The sequence below is a fragment of the Hordeum vulgare genome, chromosome 3H, assembly GCF_904849725.1.
Source record: "Hordeum vulgare subsp. vulgare chromosome 3H, MorexV3_pseudomolecules_assembly, whole genome shotgun sequence".
NCBI lineage: Eukaryota > Viridiplantae > Streptophyta > Magnoliopsida > Poales > Poaceae > Hordeum > Hordeum vulgare.
This window is the reverse complement of record NC_058520.1, coordinates 284,553,619-284,567,418: the sequence shown is the minus strand read 5'-3', so window position 1 is coordinate 284,567,418 and position 13,800 is coordinate 284,553,619.

The following is a 13,800-nucleotide window of genomic DNA, read 5'->3' as shown; positions in this document are numbered from 1 at the left end:
TCGTGCACCGTCGTGAGTAGTGCGGCTCTCATAGGGAAATATTCTTTCTTTGCGGTGTCCCACGTATTGGCTGGCGTTTTCCACAGCGTGTCTAGATCCTCTTTCAGAAGTCGCAGATACAGATTGATGTCGTTCCGTGGTTGTTTCGGCCCTTCAATTAGCATACTCATGTGAATGTACTTCCTCTTCATGCACAACCAGGGGGGAAGGTTGTACATCCACACAAACACAGGCCAGGTGCTATGTGTGCTTCTCTGGCTGCCAAACGGATTGACTCCATCGGTGCTCGCGCCCAACACGATGTTCCTTAGATCGTCCCCAAATTCTGGGTATTCGAAGTTCAACGCTTGCCATTGGCTCGCATCCTTAGGGTGACTCAGCATCTTGTCTTTTTTATTTATCTCCGGATCATTTCCGTCATCTTCTCGCTTTTTCTCCTCCCTATCCGCATGCCAACGCAGGAGCTTTGCTACCTTAGGGTCCGCGAAATACCGTTGCAGACGAGGAGTGATCGGAAAGTACCATACCACTTTTTGAGGAGCTTTCTTCCTCTTCTTGTATCGACTTACGCTGCACACCGGACATATGGTAGACTCCGCGTGCTCGTCCCGATAAATGATGCAATTGTTCATGCACACATGGTATTTCACGTGCGGTAAATCCATAGGACACACGATTTTCTTGGCCTCCTCGAAATTGGTCGGGCACCTGTTCCCCTTGGGAAGACGTTCGTGCTAGAATGACATGTTCTCGCCGAAGCATGTGTCGGTCATTTTGTGTTTTACCTTCATCTCCAGAGCCATGAGCGTTACTTTCAGGCGGGTATCCTCGGGCCTGCGTCCTTCATACAATGGAGTAACCGCATCTATCTCCAGTTGATCCAGCTTGGCTTTCTCTCGGGCGGTAGCTCTTGCGTTATCCGTCTGCTTGAGAAGGAGCTCTTGAATATGAGGGTCCTGCACCCAGGCCATCGATGGTCCATTGTCGTCTGCTCCGGCATCTTCATATTCATGATCATGCCCTTTGTCTGCTCCGACATCTTCCTCATCATCATGTCCGGCATCTTCTACATGATGACTGTGTCCTGGAGATTCTCCGTCTTCACACTCGCCCTCACCGCGGTTGTCTTGCTCATGCCCTTCCTCATTTCTTGCCCGGCCCCCATGGACGACTTCATAATCATCTTCATCACCTTGCCACCGATAGCCATCCATGAAACCACGCAAGAGCAGGTGGTCCCGCACCTTTACGGAATCCGGGTCCATAAGGCTCTTCAGCTTGCATCTTCGACACAAACATCTTATCTCCATCCCGTTCTTTTGAAGCATCTCGGCCTTCGCGGAGCTCAAAAACCTACTCACAATGCCTTCGGTCATCGTGCGGACCATGGCCGCCTGCGGGGTAGAGCAAAATGATATTTTAGAACCAAAAAAAAATTGGCATGACTTTGCCTAAAAATAGGACAAAAAAGAATGCATAGTGCCAAATTCTCGCCGAAACGGAAATGAATCAACATTCCAGCAAAATATTGGCAACTATCGCATTTCAAATACCGGTACCTGCAAACACAAACATATATGCAACACCACAAATATATGCAACACCACAAACATACGTAGATCTAGCTAAGCCACAAAAAGTGCATGTGCACGTTGTTGGAGGGAGAAAAAAGTAGATCTACAACATAAAAGCTTTCCCCTTACTTTCCTATCAAAAAAAGGTAATTTAACCACTTAATTTCGGTGAATCTCTGATGCAAATGAGGTGAGGAGGAGGAGGCACCCGAGACAATCTTGGAGGAGGAGGTGAAGAGAATGAAAGTGGGGAAAGTGAGTGTGGTAGGTGGCTGTCCAAAATATCTAGCTAGTCCTAGGTTACTAATGGCGCACCACCTCCATATGCACCATTAGTAACCCTGGTTACTAATGGCGCACCAGCTGGTGGTGCGAGATTAGTAGTTTTGCACAAAAAAAATTATAATAGTGGCGCACCATCTACAAATGCGCCATTAGTAACCCTGGTTACTAATGGCGCACCAGCTGGTGATGCGCCATTAGTAGATTTAAAAAATTATAGTAGTGGCGCACCACCTACAGATGCGCCATTAGTAACCAGGGTCACTAATGGCGCACCAGCTGGTGGTGCGCCATTAGTAGTTTTGCAAAAAGAAAATAGTAGTGGCGCACCGAGTGTGTGGTACGCCATTAGTGTCCATCACACTAATGGCACACCTGCACATGGTGCGCCACTGCTATATAGTAGTGCCGCACTACTTGTCTGGTGCGCCATTAGTGTCTATATCATCTATAGCCCTTTTCCTAGTAGTCTGAGTTGGATGTCCAGATAGCCGCTGCGGAAGCTATCACCCGTCTTCGGCTTCAGTTTCCGCAAGTGGCAGAGATGCAGGAACTTCGCTATTGTCCCCTGCATCGGATACAGGATGCATTTCCTCCGGCACAGTCAACGACGCAGACCTAGCAATAGCTTGGCTGATCCAGTTTGCTGCTGCCCAGGGATTATTGCTCTTCGGCATTCTTAAAGAGCTCAAGGTCGTCGACCATGACACCACGCGGGTTGTTGCGGAAGCATACCGTGCGGCCCGTCAAGTTGAGCCTCGGTCAACCCAGTCCCTATTGCCAGGCACAGTGCCACCTTCGTAACTGGTGCTGCCCTCGCAACCCGTGGACCCATATCAGCCCGGAGACATCCACCGCAACTCCATTCTAGGAGCTATCAGGCGACTTCGTTGTCTGGATGTGTTCCGTCAAGCTCCCTTTGCAGCTCCAGCAGTTGAGCCCCAACCCATAGAAGTACCCGAAGACACAGACAAGAGTTGGCTCAGCCTTCGTCCCCCAGAAGAACCCAGCAAGAGTAAGCCCATTTGTGGCTTCAACAGTGAGCGAAGCCAGGAGATGCTGCGAGGAAGTGTGCTGCGAAGACTGTTTCTTCGCCCGCGTCTAGGATTAGGACGCTGTAGTTGGAGTGAGTTGTTAGCCACCCAGTAGGGCTGCATGTTGTTTTACTGCTTGCATTGCGTGTGTGTGTGATGTTGTAATATTATGTATGCTTATTCGCCCTGTGTGCTTGGTTCGTCTGCCCCCACTATTAAGCAAAAATGTTTAACAGAGCTGGCGTTGGATTCCTTAACAAGATTTTGATCGGTAGAGCACTTACACCTAAAAACACCGGACTCGCCTAGAGTCCCTAATAAAAAGTGAGCTGGTATAGGTGTATGTATGCCATGAGTACATACACCCACTAGCATTAAAACGCCTTAGTGTAATCGGCTTGTTATGATTCCTTCTTTGCCTGCATTTTGCCATCATGTGAATTCTGCATTTTTCTTGTATATTGGGCTAAATAAGTTGTTTGTGTATCATGTAAACAAGGTTGCACACTAGTTGCAATTTCGGAGTAATTCTGAGAGATTTTTATTGCAGCATAGATCGTTACAACCCTTCCAAACCAAGACCTAAAACTTAGATGTTACCCTAGTACCCACTTGTTGTGGACGTTGTTCAGCAAGGAGCAACCAGCCGTGTGGTCTCCACACTGGTTGACAGGACCTGATGTACCCTAGAACTCCGCTAACTGCACCACACTAACCCCAGACCTAGCAGCGCCTCTGTCACCGTACGGTGTGATGTTGACAGGATGCCTCTGCTGCCCCGTCAGTGCTTATTTAGCTGACTTGAGACGGCGTAGGTGTCCCTCAGCTATCCCTTTAGCCGCGGCATCGCGAAAATCATCAAGGATCATCGCGCATACTAGCACCGAGCTACCGACCAGCGCCGCCAGTAGACCAACCAGGAGGATTATGAGTAGCTCCGACCCCACGCCCGCCATTAGCGCCTTGCTTCGTGCTCCCGTAATCGGAAAGAGAAGGAGAAGAGGAGTGAGCCGGATGCGACGTAGACGAGAGAGGAACCGAGGTCGCTTTTATAGCCCCGGTCCGGCATACGGTGATCGAGGACCACGAGGGAATCCAAGAGTAGTGCCGACCGGCGTTGGCCCGCGATGGGAGTGCTCTGTGCGTCGGCCTCGTGCACGCCGCGCACTATCGTCGTAGAGTGCTTTATAACCTAGGAGCTAGGCGTGCGCAGTGCCTAGCCGCACTCCGAGCGGCGCAGGAGCGAGAGAGAGTGAGAGCCGTTAGCTGGAGAAGAAGAAGAAGAAGGCTGTCGGTGGACCCCGGTCCCACTCGCCAGCGAGAGGAGGCCACTGTTCATCAGGGTACCTCAAGCATTTTCGAAAAGGGAAATTTTGCTTTTCCTAAAAATGATAGGGCTACCCAGCGACCCCCGTGTGTAGAGTAGATCCCACGATATTTATGTCTCGATCTGCGTGTACCAGTTTTGGTGCTCTTGACTCGGTTGTTTTCAACCACAGGGTTAAGACCGAGCCCCGAAGTTTTTTTAGAGGCGTAGTAGTTGTTGTGCTAAGCTAACCATGGGAATCTCGAGGACGAGATTCTTCTAAGGTAAAAAGGTTTGTAACACCCCAAAAATCGGGTTATCGATTTTTGTGTTGCTATTCCTTCCTAGCTTCTCTCTCCCGGATTTTTCCTACGGAATTTGGCAAATGACCAGGTGAACCCAGTCTATCCTCAACCTCTCCGTGCATTTCCCATGTCCTTGTGCCAGTTTGTTTTCGCTGAGAAAACCCCGAACCTCTTGGAAACCCTAGCTCCGAAATATTGGAACTAGGAATCATGTCATTGTGTTTTCAAAGGAGCCATCATTTCCCTTGCTGTGTTGATCCTCCAATTTCTCCTAGAGCTCATTATTCCCTCATAGACCCAGATGTGCAAAAATATAGCCAAGTCTTATGCAATATTTATTTTCTAGAATTAATTCCTATTTCTGCCTTTCTGAGGAATTCAATCCAAGAAAATATCTATCCATCTCCCAAGGTCATGAAAACTTGCAAAGATATTCTTTGTGGTCTTATGAAGCTCTCATAAAATCTGGGCTATCACTGAGTAGGAAAAAATGCCTTTCTCCTATTTAAAGCCAATATTCTAATTTGGGGCCTTTCCAAAGGAACTACCATTTTGGTAGCGAGGAAAAATCCCAAATAATTTTTGGAGCTTCTCATATGCATATATTCATCATTTCCATCAAGAGATCAAGTTCCCTTGTTCAAAAATTGAGCAAAACATCCCTTTGCAAATTCTATCCATATTTTCTGTTTGCAAAGGAAGTGCTTGATTCCTTGTGTCCCTTGAGCTGAAATTTTCAGAGTAGTTCATTATGATAAATCATCCTTGTCCACCAAAAATTAGCCCCTGCCATCACTCCATTCTTCCTCAGTGAATTATTTAAGATTCTATCCAGATTGGAGCATTGTGAATGAAGTACCATTTATATTTGTGGAAATCGTATGAAACTTTGACAATGGCTTCATATGCCTAAATTATGTGTCTCCTCCAAATTTCAGCCATTTCCATTTAGCCATTTGACCTCAGCATCATCTTCTTCATTTCTGGTTAGTATGCCAAGTTACAAAGGAAGTACCCCTTTGACTTATCGGATAGTGCTGAATTTTGGCCAGCATAGTGACCTTAGTGAGTGGTGAACCTCAGCCAAATAGCAAGGCAATAGGTGCAATGTGGTGGTCACACCACATCACAAACACCTTGCCCTTGAAACCTATTTGACTTTGGTGTGGTCAAATCATTGCTCCACAGTGCTATCCTGATGCATAGGTCAACTTAGAACAGTGTGTAGATAACCCTAGACATGATTTGGGAGCTTGTGGGGCAAGGCAAGGCCATGGCCACGTGGTGACCATGGGCAGGGAGTGCCATAACTGAGCTTTGTGCGTTTGAAGTGACGAGAGCTTGTCTCCAGCGAGCACCAGCAATTCCAAGAGTGTCTAGGAGGTTCCCCTAGCCCTCGTATGCCCTCTAGAACCCTCTCCCCCTCGTCTTCTTGCTCATGGAGGTGTCTGCCATTGGAGTCTCGCCATGGATCTCAGAGCTTCTCCCGGCGTCGCAAGAGCCCCTCCCCGGAGCCATTTAAGGAATGCCTGAGCCCCTCCCCAAGCTCCTAAGCCCCAGCAAGACCCCCTCGCCCCTTCCCCAGGTGCAACTGGGGATGTGCACAGCGGCAACCATCCCGGCCAGCGTCCGATCCGGCCGCCTCACGGCGGCGGCGCTAAAGGGTGCCTCGGCGGCCCTACGGCCACCCTAGGCGAGGCGAGGGGCAGCGCCCCCTCTGCGCATGTTGGAATTATGCCCTAGAGGCAATAATAAATATAGTTGTTATTATAATTCCTGTATCAAGATAATCGTTTATTATCCATGCTATAATTGTATTGAATGAAGACTCATTTACATGTGTGGATACATAGACAAAAAACTATCCCTAGCAAGCCTCTAGTTGGCTAGCCAGTTGATCAAAGATAGTCAGTGTCTTCTGATTATGAACAAGGTGTTGTTGCTTGATAACTGGATCACGTCATTAGGAGAATCACGTGATGGACTAGACGCAAACTAATAGACGTAGCATGTTGATCGTGTCATTTTGTTGCTACTGTTTTCTGCGTGTCAAGTATTTGTTCCTATGACCATGAGATCATGTAACTCACTAACACCGAAGGAATACTTTGTGTGTATCAAACGTCGCAACGTAACTGGGTGACTATAAAGATGCTCTACAGGTATCTCCGAAGGTGTTCGTTGAGTTAGTATGGATCGAGACTGGGATTTGTCACTCCGTGTGACGGAGAGGTATCTCGGGGCCCACTCGGTAATACAACATCACACACAAGCCTTGCAATCAATATGACTTAGTGTAAGTTGCGGGATCTTGTATTACGGAACGAGTAAAGAGAGCTGCCGGTAAACGAGATTGAAATAGGTATGCGGATACTGACGATCGAATCTCGGGCAAGTAACATACCGAAGGACAAAGGGAATGACATACGAGATTATATGAATCCTTGGCACTGAGGTTCAAATGATAAGATCTTCGTAGAATATGTAGGATCCAATATGGGCATCCAGGTCCCGCTATTGGATATTGACCGAGGAGTCTCTCGGGTCAAGTCTACATAGTTCTCGAACCCGCAGGGTCTGCACACTTAAGGTTCGACGTTGTTTTATGCGTATTTGAGTTATATGGTTGGTTACAGATTGTTGTTCGGAGTCCCGGATAAGATCACAGACATCACGAGGGTTTCCGGAATGGTCCGGAAACGAAGATTGATATATAGGATAACCTCATTTGATTACCGGAAGGTTTTCGGAGTTACCGGAAATTTACCGGGAATGACGAATGGGTTCCGGGAGTTCACCGGGGGGGCAACCCACCCCGGGGAAGCCCATAGGCATTGGGGGTGGCACACCAGCTCTTAGTGGGCTGGTGGGACAGCCCAAAAGAGCCCTATGCGCCATAGGAAGAAAAATCAAAGAGAAAAAAAAGAGGAGGTGGGAAAAGGGGGAAGGACTCCTCCTTCCAAACCTAGTTGGACTCGGTTTGGAAGGGGATGTCTGCCCCCCTTAGCTCGGCCGAAGCCCTTAGGGGTCCTTGGACCCCAAGGCAAGGCTCCCCCTCTTCCCCCAATATATACAGATGTTTTAGGGCTGATTTGAGACCACTTTGCCACGGCAGCCCAACCACATATCGCCACGGTTTTACCTCTAGATCGCGTTTCTGCGGAGCTCGGGCGGAGCCCTGCTGAGACGAGATCATCACCAACCTCCGGAGCGCCGTCACGCTGCCGGAGAACTCTTCTACCTCTCCGTCTCTCTTGCTGGATCAAGAAGGCCGAGATCATCGTCGAGCTATAGGTGTGCTGAGCGTGGAGGTGCCGTCCGTTCGGCACTAGATCGTGGGACTGATCGCGGGACGGTTCGCGGGGCGGATCGAGGGACGTGAGGACGTTCCACTACATCAACCGCGTTCACTAACGCTTCTGCTGTACGGTCTACTAGGGTACGTAGATCACACATCCCCTCTCGTAGATTGACATCACCATGATAGGTCTTCGTGCGCGTAGGAAATTTTTTGTTTCCCATGCGACGTTCCCCAAAAGTGGCATCATGAGCCAGGTTCATGCGTAGATGTCTTCTCGAGTAGAACACAAAAGTTTTTGTGGGCGGTGATGTGTGTTTTGCTGCCCTACTTAGTCTTTTCTTGATTCTGCGGTATTGTTGGATCGAAGCGGCTCGGACCGACATTACTCGTACGCTTACGAGAGACTGGTTTCATCGCTACGAGTAACTCTATTGCTCAAAGATGACTGGCGGGTGTCAGTTTCTCCAAATTTAGTTGAATCGGATTTGACCGAGGAGGTGCTTGGATGAGGTTAAATAGCAACTCATATATCTCTGTTGTGGTGTTTGCGTAAGTAAGATGCGATCCTACTAGATACCCATGGTCACCACGTAAAACATGCAACAACAAAATTAGAGGACGTCTAACTTATTTTTGCAGGGTATGCTTGTGATGTGATATGGCCAACGATGTGATGTGATATATTGGATGTATGAGATGATCATGTTGTAATAGATAATATCGACTTGCACGTCGATGGTACGGCAACCGGCAGGAGCCATAGGGTTGTCTTTATACTAATGTTTGTGCTTGCAGATGCGTTTACTATTTTGCTAGGATGTAGCTTTAGTAGTAATAGCATGAGTAGCACGACAACGCCGATGGCGACACGTTGATGGAGATCATGGTGTGGCGCCGGTGACAAGAAGATCGTGCCGGTGCTTTGGTGATGGAGATCAAGGAGCACGTGATGATGGCCATATCATGTCACTTATGAATTGCATGTGATGTTAATCCTTTTATGCACCTTATTTTCCTTAGAACGATGGTAGCATTATGAGGTGATCTCTCACTAAAATTTCAAGACGAAATTGTGTTCTCCCCGACTGTGCACCGTTGCTACAGTTCGTCGTTTCGAGACACCACGTGATGATCGGGTGTGATAGACTTAATGTTCACATACAACGGGTGCAAAACAGTTGCGCACGCGGAACAATCGGGTTAAGCTTGACGAACCTAGCATGTGCAGACATGGCCTCGGAACACATGAGACCGAAAGGTCGATCATGAATCATATAGATGATATGATTAGCATGGGGATGCTTATCACTGAAACTATGCTCAACTCACGTGATGATCGGACTTGAGCTAGTGTAAGTGGATCATGAACCACTCAAATGACTAGAGAGATGTACTTTTTGAGTGGGAGTTTAGCGAGTAATTTGATTAAGTTAAACTCTAATTATCTTGAACATAGTCTATGTCCACTTTGAATATATTTGTGTTGTAGATCATGGCTCACGCGACAGTCACCCTGAATTTTAATACGTTCCTAGAGAAAGCTAAGTTGAAAGATGATGGAAGCAACTTTGTAGACTGGGCTCGTAATCTTAAGCTAATCTTACAAGCTGGGAAGAAGGATTATGTCCTTAATGCTGCGCTAGGAGATGAACCACCCGCTACGGCTGATCAGGATGTTAAGAACGCTTGGTTAGCACGTAAGGAGGACTACTCAGTAGTTCAATGTGCAGTCTTGTATGGCTTAGAACCGGGACTTCAACGTCGCTTTGAGCGTCATGGAGCATTTGAGATGTTCCAGGAGTTGAAGTTTATCTTTCAGAAGAACGCCCGGATCGAGAGGTATGAGACCTCCGATAAATTATATGCTTGCAAGATGGAGGAGAACTCGTCTATCAGTGAACATGTGCTCAAAATGTCTGGGTACTCAAACCGTCTAGCTGAGTTTGGGGATTGAACTCCCACAAGAGGCTATCACTGACAGAATCCTTCAATCACTGGCGCCAAGCTATAAAGGCTTTGTGTTGAACTACAACATGCAAGGGATGAACAAGTCTCCCGGCGAGTTGTTTGCAATGCTGAAAGTCGCAGAGTGTGAACTCCGTAAAGAGCATCAAGTGTTGATGGTGAATAAGACCACTAGTTTCAAGAGAAACAGCAAAGGCAAGAAGGGTAATTCAAAGAAGAGCGGCAAGCCTGTTGCCAATCCGACGAAGAAACCCAAAGCTGGACCTAAGCCTGAAAGAGAGTGTTACTATTGCAAGGGTATGGGTCACTAGAAGCGCAATTGCCCCAAGTATCTGGCTGATAAGAAGGCGGCCAAAGAAAAATCAGGTATATTTGATATACATGTTATTGATGTGTACTTAACTGGCTCTCGTAGTAGTGCCTGGGTATTCGATATCGGTTCTGTTGCTCATATTTGCAACTAGAAACAGGAACTGCGGAATAGACGAAGGCTGGCGAAAGATGAAGTGACGATGCGCGTAGGAAATGGTTCCAAGGTTGATGCAATCGCCGTCAGCACAGTTTCACTTCAGTTACCATCAGGATTAGTTATGAACTTGAATCATTGTTATGTAGTACCTGCGTTGAGCATGAACATTATATCTGGATCTTGTTTACTGCGAGACGGTTACTCTTTTAAGTCAGAGAATAATGGTTGTTCTATTTCTATGAGTAACATCTTTTATGGTCATGCACCCAATGTGAGAGGATTGTTCATATTGAATCTTGATAGTGATACACACATACATAACATTGAGACCAAAAGAGTTAGAGTTAACAATGATAGCGCCATATTTTTGTGGCACTGCCGCTTAGGTCATATTGGTGTAAAGCGCATGAAGAAACTCCATGCCGATGGACTTTTGGAGTCACTTGACTTTGATTCACTTGACACGTGCGAACCATGCCTCATGGGCAAGATGACTAAAACTCCATTCTCCGGAACAATGGAGCGTGCGAGTGACTTGTTGGAAATCATACATACCGATGTGTGTGGTCTGATGAGCGTAGAGGCACGCGGCGGATATCGTTATTTTCTCACCTTCACTGACGATTTGAGTAGATATGGTTATGTCTACTTAATGAAGCACAAGTCTGAAACTTTTGAAAAGTTCAAGCAATTTCAGAGTGAAGTTGAAAATCATCGTAACAAGAAGATCAAGTTCCTACGGTCTAATCGTGGGGGTGAATATCTGAGTTTCGAGTTTGGTGCTCACTTAAGACAATGTGGAATTGTTTCACAGTTGACACCGCCTGGAACACCACAGCGTAATGGTGTGTCCGAACGTCGTAATCGTACTTTATTAGAGATGGTGCGATCTATGATGTCTCTTACCGATTTGCCGTTATCGTTTTGGGGCTATGCATTAGAAACAGTTGCATTCACTTTAAATAGGGCACCATCAAAATCCGTTGAGACGACACCATACAAACTGTGGTATGGCAAAAGGCAAAAGTTGTCGTTTCTTAAATTTTGGGGATGTGATGCTTATGTCAAAAAGCTTGAGCCTGAAAAGCTGGAACCCAAAGCGGAAAAGTGCATCTTCATAGGTTACCCAAAAGAGACAGTTGGGTACACCTTCTATCTCAAATCCGAGGGCTAAGTGTTTGTTGCTAAAAACGGAGCTTTTCTTGAGAAGGAGTTTCTCTCGAGAGAATTGAGTGGGAGGAAGATAGAAATTGACGAGGTTGACGAACCTCTCATCCCTCTGGATGGTGGCGCAGGGCAAGGGGAAACCTCTGTCGTTGCGACACCGGTTGAGGAGGAAGTTAATGATGATGATCATGAAACTCCGGTTCAAGTTTCTGTCGAACCACGCAGGTCGACGAGACCACGTGCTGCTCCAGAGTGGTACGGTAATCCCGTCTTATCAATCATGTTGTTGGACAACAATGAACCTGCAAATTATGAAGAAGCAATGGTGGGCCCATATTCCAACAAATGGCTAGAAGCCATGAAGTCCGAGATAGGATCCATGTATGGGAACAAAGTGTGGACTTTGGAAGTACTGCCTGAGGGCCGCAAGGCTATTCAGAACAAATGGATCTTTAAGAGGAAGACGGACGCTGACGGCAATGTGACCGTTTAGAAAGCTCGACTTGTGGCAAAGGGTTTTTCACAAGTTCAAGGAGTTGACTACGATGAGACATTCTCACCCGTAGCGATGCTTAAGTCCGTCAGAATCATGTTAGCAATAGCTGCATTTTTCGATTATGAAATCTGACAGATGGATGTCAAAACGGCGTTCCTTAACGGTTTCCTTAAGGAAGAGTTGTATATGATGCAACCCGAAGGTTTTTTCGATCCTAAGAATTCTAACAAGGTGTGCAAGCTCCAGCGATCCATTTATGGACTGGTGCAAGCATCTCGGAGTTGGAACAAACGCTTTGATGAGGTGATCAAAGCATTTGGGTTTATACAAGTGGTTGGAGAATCTTGTATTTACAAGAAAGTGAGTGGGAGCTCTGTGGCGTTTCTAATATTATATGTGGATGACATATTGCTAATTGGAAACAACGTAGAGTTTTTGGAGAGCATAAAGGATTACTTGAATAAAAGTTTCTCTATGAAGGACCTAGGAGAAGCTGCTTACATTCTAGGCATTAAGATCTACAGGGATAGATCAAAACGCCTCATAGGACTTTCACAATGCACATACCTTGATAAAGTTTTGAAGAGGTTCAAAAGGGAACAGTCCAAGAAAGGGTTCTTGCCAGTTTTACAAGGTACGAGATTGAGTAAGACCCAGTGCCCAGCAAATGATGAGGATAGAGAGCATATGCGCACCGTCCCCTATGCTTCAGCCATAGGTTCTATCATGTATGCAATGCTGTGCACTAGACCGGACGTTAGCCTGGCCATAAGTATGGCAGGTAGGTTCCAGAGTAATCCAGGAGTGGATCATTGGACGGCGGTCAAGAATATCCTGAAGTACCTGAAAAGGACTAAGGATATGTTTCTCGTATATGAAGGTGACGAAGAGATCGCCGAAAAAGGTTACGACAATGCAAGCTTTGACACAGATCCGGACGACTCTAAGTCGCAAACCGGATACGTATTTATTCTTAATGGGGGTGCGGTAAGCTGGTGCAGTTCCAAGCAAAGCGTCGTAGCAGATTCTACATGTGAAGCGGAGTACATGGCTGCCTCGGAGGTGGCTAAGGAGGGTGTCTGGATGAAGTAGTTCATGATGGATCTTGGAGTGGTGCCAAGCGCACTGAATCCAATAACCTTGTTCTGTGACAACACGGGTGCCATTGCCTTAGCAAAGGAACCATGGTTTCACAAGAAGTCCAGACACATCAAACGACGCTTCAACCTCATCCGCAACTACGTCGAAGGGGGGGACGTAAATATATGCAAAGTGCACACGGATCTGAATGTAGCAGACCCGCTGACTAAACCTCTTCCACGGGAAAAGCATGATCAACACCAGAACTGTATGGGTGTTAGATTTATTACAATGTATTTCGCATGATGATGTGAGGGCTAGATTATTGACTCTAGTGCAAGTGGGAGACTGTTGGAATTATGCCCTAGAGGCAATAATAAATATAGTTGTTATTATAATTCCTGTATCAAGATAATCGTTTATTATCCATGCTATAATTGTATTGAATGAAGACTCATTTACATGTGTGGATACATAGACAAAACACTGTCCCTAGCAAGCCTCTAGTTGGCTAGCCAGTTGATCAAAGATAGTCAGTGTCTTCTGATTATGAACAAGGTGTTGTTGCTTGATAACTGGATCACGTCATTAGGAGAATCACGTGATGGACTAGACGCAAACTAATAGACGTAGCATGTTGATCGTGTCATTTTGTTGCTACTATTTTCTGTGTGTCAAGTATTTGTTCCTATGACCGCGCGGAGGTGGTGCAATAGCCGTGGCGGCCGGCTCCCTCCCCTCGTCCCTATCGCGGTTGAGAGAGAGGAAGGAGACGTGCAGGAAAGAGAGAGAGAGGTAGGAGAGAGAGATATATAGGGCGG